This window comes from Lepus europaeus, chromosome 18 (assembly GCF_033115175.1).
Source record: "Lepus europaeus isolate LE1 chromosome 18, mLepTim1.pri, whole genome shotgun sequence".
NCBI classification, from domain to species: Eukaryota; Metazoa; Chordata; class Mammalia; order Lagomorpha; family Leporidae; genus Lepus; species Lepus europaeus.
The window spans coordinates 2,766,685-2,776,073 of record NC_084844.1 but is presented as its reverse complement, the minus strand read 5'-3'; the positions used below and the strand labels follow the sequence as shown (position 1 = coordinate 2,776,073).

Here is a 9,389-nt window from a genome sequence, read left to right as displayed (position 1 = left end):
GGGTTTGGGGACCTGTTCAGAATGCCAGGTTTCCATCCGGAGGGACCGAGGGCGGCTGGAGCCCTGCAAGGCCCCCAGCCCCGCCTGCTCCTGCACCCGCACTGTTCCGCAGGCCAGGGTTTCTTCCCAACCTCTGGATCCAGACTCGGAACAAAGCAGCAGATGGCTCACCATGTGCACCGCCTGGCAGCCTCTTCTAGGGGGTTTCTGGGCCCCACCCCCAGACCCGGCCACGGTCCCTGGTCCCATGCAGAGCCCAAGTGGATGGTATGTCTCAAGTCTGCCGCTGCTGGACCGCTGACCTCCCTGGGGCTGGCTACTGCGGCTGCCAGAGCTCCTGGGAGCCCAGCCCCCTACATCCAAGGAACCTGGTGCCCAGCCCTCCCAGAACCCCCTACCCTGTGTGAGGCATCCTTGCCCTAGGCTCCCAGCCACCTCCACATCTGGACAGGCCTTGGGACACACAGAAGTGGCCCTCGGCACCCCCCCCCCCCCGCCCCGCCTGGAGGAGGAGGAGGAGGAGGAGGAGGAGGAGGAGGAGGAGGAGGAGGAGGGCTGTGGCGGCGGCCGGGCACACACAGAGTTAATCCTTGGAGGCTGCTGGTTGCAAGCTCCCTGGCTGCTCACATCTGGCCCGGGTTGCTCTTGCGCGTTCCTCCCGCTCTCTCCGGCTCTTCCTTTACTTTCGAGAAACCGCGTTTCCGCTTTTGGCCAAAGAGACCTTGGAGCGGCCGGGGAGAGAGAGGCGCAGGACGGGCCGGCACCGCCTGCCTCCCGCCCGGTCTTGGCGCCCTCTTCCAGGGGGATTTTTCCTCTCTTTTTTGTCCCTGCTCCTTGAACAAGTCTGTGCTTCCCCTGCCCTGGCCAGGAGGAGGCTGAGCCCCGGGAGATGCTCTAGGGGGCAGCTCGGGGAGAGGCCGCGGAGCTGGACCGAGGTAGGTGACTGGCGGCTGGACGGAACCGGGAGGGACCCAGCGTCGTGCCCGCTCCTGTCTTCGTGGCTTCTGCCTGGCCGGCAGACACCTTCACGGAGCAGGCGGTGGGCGGAGTGGGAGGGGCCGGGTCGGCCGCCGTGGCAAAGGGGCAGAGAGACCGGAAGCTCCTGGGAGAGCCCTTGCGCCCGTTCTCGCTACGGGCCTGTCCGTAGGCAAGTTGCATGGCCTCAGGCTGTGCAGAGGCGGGCTCTCCGCTGGCTGACGCTGTCAGGAGTAGCCGACGCCCCCCTCCAATATTCTGTGGGATCTTCACTCTGCCCTGCAGCTTTTCTGAGGGTGTGGAGGGAAAATCGAACGGTGCCCACGCTCCCCTCCGCACCTGGTCGGGACCCCCCTCATCCCAGGTCGCTCCTGAGCCAGCTCTGTCCGGTGCTGTCTGTGGCCACCTTGGGCCCCTGCACCATGCAGGAAGCACTGGCTTTGGCCCCTGGATCTAACAGCCTTGGTGTTCCTGGAGAGAATCCAGCCTGGGCAGGAAAAAACAACATCCATCCCCAGGGACCCTCCCAGGAAGCGAAGCTGCCTGTGCCTCGCACAGGGGCCCCGACCTGGGGCTGGAGTCACTGAGCCACCCTGGAGCCCCTGTGCTGTCCACACCTGCCCACTGCCCAGCTCTGCAGGCACCTGAGCCGGCACAGGTGCGGTCTGGCCTGTTAGCCCGGCTGGCCCCACCTGGGCTGCCCCCAGCCCTGCAGGGTGGGCACGCCCCCCCAGGACCCTCGGCGTGCCCTCTTCCTCTTCACCTACTTTCTCGGGATGGAGGCCACGGGGCGGGCTGGGCTCTTTTCCCAGCTGAGCTTTGAAAATGGGACAATGTCTTGAGACTGGCCTTCCTGGGGTCCCCAGGGAGCGCCTGCACCGTAGAGGCCGCCCAGCCTCTGCTTTTAATAGCTCGGGAAAATGCACTCCACGGCGACCTCCCCCGCAGGCTGTGTGGCCCCTTGTGCACCACCCGGGCAGACAGACGCACGGACGGACGCTTGTACACAGGGACTGCTACGTGTGCTACAGGGAGCGAGCTGCAGGTTCCCCAGTCAGACAGGAAAGAAAAATCCAGGGGGATGGGAGGCAGCAGGTTGGGAGCAAGCAGGGGCGGCCCCTCCTCCCTCTCTGGCCCCTAGAACCGGGGACGGCTAAGAGGTGACCCGAGGTGACAGTGTCAAGAGCAGTAGTAACGGCCGGCGGCGCGGCTCACTAGGCTAATCCTCAGCCTTGCGGCGCCGGCACACCGGGTTCTAGTCCCGGTCGGGGCACCGATCCTGTCCCAGTTGCCCCTCTTCCAGGCCAGCTCTCTGCTGTGGCCAGGGAGTGCAGTGGAGGATGGCCCAAGTGCTTGGGCCCTGCACCCCATGGGAGACCAGGAGAAGCACCTGGCTCCTGCCATCGGAACAGCGCGGTGCGCCGGCCGCAGCGCGCTACTGCGGCGGCCATTGGAGGGTGAACCAACGGCAAAAGGAAGACCTTTCTGTCTGTCTCTCTCTCTCACTGTCCACTCTGCCTGTCAAAAAAAAAATTAAAAAAAAAAAGAGCAGTAGTAACGGCCGGCGGCGCGGCTCACTAGGCTAATCCTCCGCCTGTGGCGCCGGCACCCGGGTTCTGTCCCGGTTGCTCCTCTTCCAGGCCAGCTCTCTGCTGTGGCCCGGGAAGGCAGTGGAGGATGGCCCAAGTGCTTGGGTCCTGCACCCGCATGGGAGACCAGGAGAAGCACCTGGCTCCTGGCTTCGGATTGTAGCGGTCATTTGAGGGGTGAACCAATGGAAGGAAGACCTTTCTCTCTGTCTCTCTCTCTCTCTGTGTCTAACTCTGCCTGTCAAAAAAAAAAAAAAAAAGAGCAGTAGTAACGGCAGCCCCGGTCTGGGTGTGTTTCCCGCGGCAGGCCCTGAGCCAGTGTCCATTCCCAACTGCTCTAGCCAGGCCACGTCCACTGCGGAACACTCAGAGGGTTTACAGCTTGCCCGAGGTCCCAGAGCCGGGAGATGGAAGACCAGAGCTCAACGCTTTGCCTGTGTGGCTCCGACCCAGGCTGGGGCCGTTGCGAGCTGAAGCCAGGACCCCAACTTCTCCCTCCCCTGCTGCCGACTGAGGATGCCCTGGGTCGGACCCCCGCCCCTCGCCTTGCCGTCTCTCTCTCTTCCTCCTGCACGGGAGGCGCTGGCCCGGGCCGTGCAGCCAGAACACTGCCTCGAGGAAGCTGGTGCTGCCCCAGGGAGAGCGCGGGCAGCTCCCTCCTCGGTCCTGGCACACACACACCCCCCCCCCCCCCCAGGACAACCGGCTTCGAACATGCTGCTTTCTGTTGTTCTTCCTGGTGCCTGCCCCGGCCGTAATTAGCATGAGTCATAACCCAAATATTCTGGCCTTGAACTTCACCCATCAAAACAAAGATGAAAGAATGTCGTAGATGCAGCCCTGCCGCAGGGCGCCCTCTGCTTCCCATGTGTGTCTCGTCCTCGGGGCGTGGTCCTCCCGGGGGTCCCTGCTCCTGGGGGTGGGGGCGGGGTGGTGGTGGTGGCTGCAGCTCCAGGGACACGGTGGCAGTGGCCGTGTGAGGCCAGAAGGGCAGGAAGGAGACAGTTCCGCTGCGGTCCCCCTGCCCAAGGCCGACTCTGCCTGACTACCCACGGCCGTCGTCCTGCCCCCGGCTCTGAGGACCCCAGGGACGACCACGTGTCTGGAGGGGACAGCCTCGTGGTCTTGCTGGCTTAGCTGTGGCCTTGGCTAAGGGTAGTTACCTTTCCCTGCCAGCCCCCTGGACGGGACCCTGCCATCCCCCTGACCCAGTCGCGCAGTGTGGGGAAGAAAGAACCATGGGGCCACAGCCCGCCTGTCTCACCAGCCTGGGTTCCCAGGCCCTGGCAGGGTCTGGCAGGGTGCCCGTGGCCCAGCAGCACCAGCTCTGAACTTCGCCGTGGACAACCCACTCCCTCCTTTCCTCCTCCTGAGCCCACAGCCACGCTGGGGAGGGCCGTCTGGCGTGAGCCGGGTCGTCGCGCAGGCAGGCCGCAGCTGAGTGGTGCTGGCGCGTGGGCGCCCCCACAGGCTGTCCCTTCTTGCTCATGTTTGGTTTCCAAAACTGGGCCTGGCATCCAAGTGTGACGGTCACACGCAGGGGCACTGGAGGCCCCCCAGGGGGCCCCGGTCTGCCCACCTCCAGCTGCAGGCGGGGCTGGCACTGACGGGCAGGCCCCTCTGTGGACGGCCCACGTTGCCCTCGACGCTGTCTGGCCATCTTCCTGGCTCCTGCAGGAATTTTCCTTGAAACGAAGAGAGGCCGGTGGCAGACGGCAGGCGGGGAGGCAGGAGTCCAGGTGAGCACGGGGAGAGGGCAGACGGCCGGGCAGGGAAGCCAAGTTCTTGGTGCCCAGCGCTGGGCCCAGTGTTTCTGCTGGCCGGCCGTGGCTAAAGCCGCAGCTGCTGGAACGCCCCCAAGTCTTTACCCTGGGCTCTGCCCGCGCCCCAGGGGGACATCTGACTACCAGTCGCCCTGGCCCCTGGGGTCTAGGAAGCTGCCAACCCCGGCTGGTTTGAGGCTGGTGCAGGCCAGGCGGCGGACTGGGGCCTGTGGCTCTGTCCCGCAGGTTTCCGGGGCTGGTCCCCAGAGCTGGGAAGCACTGGCTCCATTCTCCTCGTGAACAGCCCAAGGCCTGGTGAGAAGGGGAAGGGTCCAGGCGGGGTATGTGTGTGTGGGGGGGTGGGGGGTGGGACTCGGAGCCTTGGCTGTCAGAGAAGCCCCCTTGCCCCTGAAGATCTGTGTGTGAGGGCAAAATCCATGGCCTTGAGCACGGTGCAAGGCCAGCTGTGGGCCCTGGCTTGAGGGCTCCCGGGTGGGGGTGAGGACAGAGCTCCATGCCCACCCCAGCCTGGCCCCAGACACGGGCAGGAAGTGGGAGACGGGCACGCAGGCGCTGTCAGCGCTGCCTCCTGGCTCCGTTCCTTCCTGCTGGTGTCCCAGGGCCCAGGTCGGCTCTGCCCAGCGTGGGCGTTGGGGTGGGAGGATCCCCCGTGTCCCCGCATGGTGTGCCCTGCAGATGTCTCTCTGGGGGGCCGCGCCGCCTGCGCCCCATGTGTTTCGAGCGTGGGGGTCTGTCTGGGGTGACTCTGGGCCTGAGCCCATAGGAATGAAATCCCGGCGGTGGGGGGGGTGTGTGTGCCGGCCTGCTGCCCGGGGAGCTCTGGGCGCACTGTCAGCCACAGACTCGCGTACGCAGCAGGTGCTCGGCCTCCTCTGCCGAGGGCAGGGGTCTGGGTCCATTCCTGCGGCTCGTGCAGACTCCTGAGACGGGGTCCTCTGTAAGGAGAAAGGGTCACCTTTGCCCCACAGCCCTGGAAGCCGGGCGGGGTGGGGGGGATCGGCACGAGACCGAGACCGGACAGCACACGGCGGAAAGGGGAAGGGCAAGTGGGCTCCTGGGACAAAGGGGAGAGGGGGCCACACCCCTGTCATCCCTAAACCATTCCCACCCCCACCCCATGACCCGGACTCCTGCCTCTTCTTACAGAGCCACGGGCGCCTTCATGGGGGTCCCAGCTTCAGGAGCCCCCCTGAACCCCGGAGTGGCCACAATGGCCACAGCTGGGCCAGGCTGAAGCCGGGAGCCGGGAGCTCCATCTGGGTCTCCATGTGGGTGCAGGGCCCATGTTCCTGGCCGTCCTCTGCTGCCCGCCCAGGTGCATCAGCAAGGAGCTGGATGGGAAGTGGAGCAGCTGGGACTTGAACTGGGCTCTGACACGGGACGCTGGTGCTGTCAGCGGCAGCTTTACCCGCTGTGCCAAACCCCACACCGCCTCGCCACATCCTTAAAATCGTATCCGCCAGGGCTTGTGCTGCCCAGGGGGCGGCCACATCTTCTGTCCTTGGGTCCCCAGGACCCATCCCGTGCCCTGGCTGGTGGCACTCACCCAACAAGTACTGGTTGACAAACGGGGAGGCCGATTTGTGCCTCGCACGGCTCCGCCCGCTCCCCTCTCCCTTCCTGCTTCTCCAAGCACTGCGTCAAGTTCCCGGGAAGAACCCAAACGCGCCTTTGGTCCCCAGGGTGGGGCTTATTTGTCATCTTTCCAAGTGGAAAACAATGTGCAATGGCTTGGAGATGCGACGTGGCAGCAGGGGCGGGAGCTGGAGGAGACCGTGCAGGGAGCTCTGCGCGCCGTGGTTTTCTTTTTTAAAACATTTATTTGACAGAGTTACAGACAGGAGAGGGAGAGAGAGAAAGGTCTTCCTTCCGTTGGTTCACCCCCCAAATGGCCGCCATGGCCGGAGCTACGCCGATCCGAAGCCAGGAGCCAGGTGCCTCCTCCTGGTCTCCCATGCGGGTGCAGGGCCCAAGCACTTGGGCCATCCTCCACTGCCTTCCCGGGCCACAGCAGAGAGCTGGACTGGAAGAGGAGCAACCGGGACTAGAACCAGCACCCTTATGGGATGCTGGCGCCGCAGAGGATTAACCTAGTGCAACACGGTGCCAGCCCCACGCCCACAGTTTCATCACCCACAGGTCCCCGCGGGCAGTGCCGGGTGGTGGCCTGCAGGTGTGTGTGTGTGGGGGGTGTCTGTGTATCGGTGTGTGGTGCTTTCAACCTGCCCCTCCACGGTCACAGGTTCAGGGGCATCTCCATACTGCCCCAGAGGCCGCCAATCAGCGTGGGGCGGATTCCCCGCCCCCAGCCCCCAGGATCCAGCCTTCCTTCCCCCTCCCTCTTCCCCCCTCCCTCATTCCTTCCTCCCTTCCTCCTCCCTCCCTCCTTCCTCCCTCCATCTCTGCCTCCCTCCCCCTCCCTCCCCTCTCCCTTCTTCCTCCCCTTCCCTCCCCCTCCCTTCCCCTCCCTTCCTCTCCCTCTCTTCCCCTACCTCCCCCCTCCCTCCCTGCCTCCCTCCCCCTCCCTCCCCCCTCCATCCCTGCCTCCCTCCCCCTCCCTCCCCTTTAGACAGAGGCCATCTTCCTGGTCTACCACAATCCCCCCTCCCCGTGGCTGCGTTTGCCCTGAGCAGCCCCTGGGGCTCTCCCCGTGGGTGTGGGATGGTGAGCTCTGTGCTCTGGTGCGTGGCAGGCAGTGGCTCTGTGTTTCGGAAGCAGGAGTTCCTGGTGCAGCTCGGGGAAGCCTGTGGGGAACGGGTGGCTCCACGGCCTCACCAGGACTCAGCGTTGGGGGGGGCCACTGCGGGCTGTCCCGGCTCCCGGCCCTGCCCCTGTGGCAGGAGGAGATCGGGCGACCTGAGGCTGTGTCTGCCTTGGATGGCGGCTCCAGACCGGGCGCCTGAGGGATGAGGTTGGTGTCCAGGCCTCAGCGGAAGTTCAGCCCCAGATGCTGGAGGCGCGCGAGGACGGAGACGCAGCCCGGGGACTTCGCAAGGACACGAGCTTGGCGTGGTGTGGGCGCCAGGGCTGCACAGCCCTGGAGGGAGTGTGCCAGGCTGGCCAGAACGACACGTGGTCAGGGGCCAGAGGGAGGGGCGGCCCCTCCAGGGTAGGCTTCAAGGGAGGGGCTGCGCTTGGGGAACTAGAGCGCAGCCAGAGGCCGGGAGCAACGCGGACAAAGTCCTGCTCTGATCGTCTTGGACACCTTGAAGCCAAGGGTGACTCCTGATTTGCACCTGCTTTTAAGAGCTTGTGTGCTTTTAAATTAATTTATCTATTGAGAGGCAGAGTTACAGAGAGAGGGAGAGAGATCGTCCATCCACTGGTTCACTCTCCAAATGGCCACAACGACCAGGGCTGGACTGATCTGAAGCCAGCAGCCAGGAGCTTCTTCCAGGTCTCCCACGTGGGTGCAGGGGCCCAAGGACTTGGGCCATCTTCTGCTGCTTTCCCAGGCCACAGCAGGGAGCTGGACAGGAAGTGGAGTGGCTGGGACTTGAACAGGTGCCCATGTGGGATGCTGGCACTGCAGGTGGTGGCTTGAACCTGCTGTGCCACAGTGCCGGCCCCTGCCTGGGATCTTAGCCCACTGTGCCTCCATGCTGGCCTCCTGATTTGCGGTTCTAAAAGCTGTGGGGAGGACAGCCGGGAGGCGGGGAGACCCCAGAAGTGCTGGGAAAGATGTTGAGACAGAGGCGGTAAGGAGAGGAGGCCTTGGGGGTTGGTGATGGTGCCAGGACAGCCGCGTCTCGGTGGCCCCCAGACTTCCGGCCTGGCGCTGTGCTTCCCCTAAGCTCCAAGCCAAGGGCAGGCAGAGCAGCCAGCGTGCGAGGGAGGGGCAGAGGGTGCCGGGTTGCCGGCAGGGCCCAGAGGAGGCCCTCAGCGAGCGTTGCAGGCTTGGGCCAGCCCAGTGCCAGCCAGCAGGGCCTTCAGCATCGCGTCATCCATGCTATCCAGCGTGGCACAACACCGGGCTCCCGGGGCTGGGGACGGAAGGTTTGATGTTGTCTGATTTTAGCTCTCTAACATGGCCTGGTGTGAGCACTGGAGATGGGGGGCGCGCAGGCCTGGCCAGGGGCAGGGAGCGGGTGTCGCCCTGGGGGGTGCAGGTGGAAGCAGGAATTGGAGGGGAGGCGCTGAGCACGGAGGCTGCGGAGGCCCTGGCAGGGATCTGCCTTTGGGGGAGGTCAGGAAGGCTGGACAGCGGGAGGCAGGCGGGCTGGAGCCCAGGCCAGACGAAGGGGTGGTCAGTACCAGGAGGTGTTTTGTTTATTGTTTTTTTAAAGACATATTTATTTATTTAACTACTGGAAAGATAGATGGATGGATGGATGGATAGATAGATAGATGGAGATCTTCAATCCACGGGTCACTTCCCGACGGCCACAATGGCCACGGCTGGGTCAGTTCAAAGCCAGGAGCCTGGAACTCCATCTGGGTCTCCCACATGGATGGCAAAGCACCAAGCACTTGGGCCGTCTTCCGCTGCGTTCCCAGGTGCGTTAGCAGGGAGCTGGATGGGAAGCAGAGCAGCCCGGACTCAAACCCGCGCTCACATGGGGATGCCGGCATCGCGGCTGGCGGCTCGCCCTGACCTCCCGCACAGCCGGCCCCCCTCCCTCCGCAGGTGCACCAACACACTCACAAAGAAGGAATGCAGAGGACAGCCTTGCTGTCACAGTGTCGCCGTGGATCTCGTGAGGGCTGGGCCAGGCAGGAGGAGCCCTCTGGGCGCCCAGCAGAACTGTTCTTGCCCGAGGAGCCTCCAGGTCTGGAACACAGCTCCGCCACAGGCCACGCCTCCTAGGAGCTGCCTGTGAGGAGCTGGAGGGTGGTCAGGCCCAGACCATGGACAGGGGCATCTTGCTGTCCGCGGAGGGGCCCCCGCCACAGAACCCCCCGGGCTCTTTCCTCCCTCTGCCTTGGGAGGGGTCTGCCCCAAAAGGCGGCACGGCTGCCAGTGCTGGGCAAGTGGGCGGTGGGCCAGGCCACCTGCAGAGCCGGCGCCTGGCTCGGGCTGTCAGCGCCTCTGCTCTCTCGC

General features: G+C 64.9%; 1 protein-coding gene across 1 annotated transcript in view; it reads left to right on the top strand.

Moving 5' to 3' along the window:
- The first annotated feature begins 559 nt into the window (after positions 1-559).
- C1QTNF1 (C1q and TNF related 1) overlaps positions 560-9,389 on the top strand; it is a 29,545-nt gene continuing 20,715 nt past the window's right edge. Inside the window, exon 1 of the mRNA XM_062216914.1 lies at positions 560-935. The gene's annotated coding sequence lies outside the window, so the exon portion shown is untranslated. The remainder of the gene's footprint in view (positions 936-9,389) is intronic.